This window comes from Nicotiana sylvestris, chromosome 10 (genome assembly GCF_000393655.2).
Source record: "Nicotiana sylvestris chromosome 10, ASM39365v2, whole genome shotgun sequence".
Lineage (NCBI taxonomy): Eukaryota > Viridiplantae > Streptophyta > Magnoliopsida > Solanales > Solanaceae > Nicotiana > Nicotiana sylvestris.
The window spans coordinates 109,995,326-109,998,134 of NC_091066.1; positions in this window are offsets into that span (position 1 = coordinate 109,995,326).

Sequence of the window (2,809 nt, forward strand, 5' to 3'; positions counted from 1 at the left end):
TTTTGTTTAAAAGGAAAGAGAGGAAGAAAATAGAAAGAAAAATAGAAAAGAGAACATTCACACACACACACAATTTGAAACAGAAAAATCAGAAATAAGGAATCCGCAACAGAAAGAAACTAAAATCTGAAATGCATTCTTTCTGGAATCTGTCCGTTGTTTGCCTCTGAATGTTATTCAGAAAATCTGAAATTTCCTTAAGTCTCTGTCACTGTGCATCTGGGTTCCTCGGGTCCTGTTTTTGTGGCTCAAATCTGTGGAAATACTGATATATTTTGCTGCTTTGCTGCTGTTGTCACTGCTGAAATTCATTTCTTCTACCTCCATTTTCAGGTACATGTCTTTTAAATTTTAAGTTGGAAAGAGATTCAACATGACTCATCAATGAAGTTCGAATTGAAATTCTGTTTTTATTTGTCCAAGTTCATCAATTTAAATTTCATTTTTATTTTATGTTAGTTAATTAGTAGTGAATTCAATTTGATAGCTATGAGCTAATTGTCTTGCTGTGAAAGTTCGTATAAAGATTTGTAATAACATTAGCTCATTATCTCATTAGTTCAATCATATTAAATTGTCGAAGTAGGGAATATGGTATGAATGTTGGTCATTATTTAAATTTTGTTGTTGGTTAAGTAAGAAGTGATGTAGAAGTGCCAAGATAATTATAGTAGTGATATTTATTGTTACATAAGGTAAAGATGGTGATGTTGATAAGATAATAGATGTGTGTATAAAAGTGGGCGAAAGGAGATATGATGTAGCTTATTACAATACGTTATGAATACGATATACAGTTAAGTTGCATGTAAGGTAATTTTATTGAATTAACTTGTATAATAATTCGGCCATTATAGCTCGGGGTCTATCTACCTTCATAAAACAAATTAACCAAGTGATTAGGCCTATTAGATTAAAAGCAAGCATATAAGAATGAAAAGAGATGTATAAGTATAAATTGCCACACTTCATACCAATGATAATTAGAAGTAGAATTTGCATTAAGTAAATAATGAAAATTCTCGGAAAATATTTCCTTCCTTTATGAATCATTTATTTTCAGTTCCATATGCAATTTATTCTTTGGCATATATATATATATCATATTTGTTTAAAATAGTATTAATCATATTTTTATTCCGTTCTTTGAATTTGAATAGTCTTGGATAAACATGTTATATGCGGAAATTATAATCAATGGGCAACATTCAATAAATTGTGAATTCTTTTTCAAGAATTAAGGATATCTTAAAGGAAAATTCCTCATAATATAATAAACATTTTATGGAAAAAACCGTAATATCATTACAAATATGTCGCGCGATTAGGGATACGTTCGCGTACCCTGATTATATTTTTAAAAGCAAAAAATTCGGATTATGCGTACGCGCAATTTCGAACGAATATTTGATAAAAGGATTTTTCCAAAGGCGTTAAATTAATTTCATAAAAAACCAAGATGTACGGTTCACTATTCAAGAAAAACAAATATTCTTGATTCGACACAATTTCGAAAAAGGATTGCTCAATAAATATATTATCAAAAGTTATTGTGTACACGTACGCGTGACACAATTCCGCATTTTTTTTAACACGAATATACGTACGCATAATTCGATTCAAAAAAGGTTTCTTAACCACAATAAGTAAAAGCGATAGAAAAATCATGTAACAAAAAGTATTTAATAAAAATCAAGATAATTAAGCCAATAATAAAAACAATTAAGCGACCGTGCTAGAACCACGGAATTCGGAAATGCCTAACACCTTCTTCCGAATTAACAGAATTCCTTACTCAGGATTTCTGGTTCGCAGAATAATAAACAGAGTCATATTCTCCTCGATTCAGGGATTATAATTGGTGACTTGGGACGCCTTAAAATTCCCAGGTGGCGACTCTAAAACAAATAAACAAATCCCGTTTCGATTGTCCTTCAATTGGAGAAACTCCCCACGCGCCCCGCGGGCGCGGAGAAAAGGAGGTGCGACAACTAACATGTAACATCTATGCCACATGTAACAATCTTTCAATACGGTGGCAAGAGAGGTGGATGCTACTTTCTACTTATTCATATCTTTGGATGGATTTTACCAAACACAATTATAAGCATATGTATAGGCACATGATCTGCTCCATGAAAAAACAAAAAAAAACGTAGTAATTGGACCACTTTTCCAGATGCTTATCTTGCTTTTGTGTAGCTAAGTATACTAATATGATCCATTTTTCTACTCATGGAGAAAAACAAGAAAGAGAATGGATGATTATGTGGTGTCTCTAAATACTTTAACTCTTAACCAACTTTGAAACAGTTTGAACATCACCGTACTAGCTCCCAATTACGTTGATAGATCCTTACATGCTAGACATCAATCAGTGCGATGACTTTATGCTTCAGAAGCTCGCAAAACAAGACGTCGTCAGGCTTGATACAAAATCTATATTAGTTATTGGAGTATTCTTGGTTGTTATTATGAAGTCTGAGTCTAGTTTCTTTAAGTAGCCTTTGGAGGGATTGTCAAGAGAACCGGCTCAAGTATGTTAAGGCTAAGCTCTTCCTTCATTTTGTATGATCTCGTAGTCTTCCTTCATTTTGTATGATCTCGTAGTAACAAAAGTTTGATAAAATTTACATATATTTTGCTAGTCTCGCAAGTTACAATAATCTCTTTATCGAGACTTCATATTCATTTGAGTATTTCATTCTCCCAGTCAAGAGAGCAGAGAGTTTACATATATACAATTTTAAAAGTATTTTCATTACCATCGAGCTATAATTGATAGGCAGGCCCCTATTGGGCAACCTCT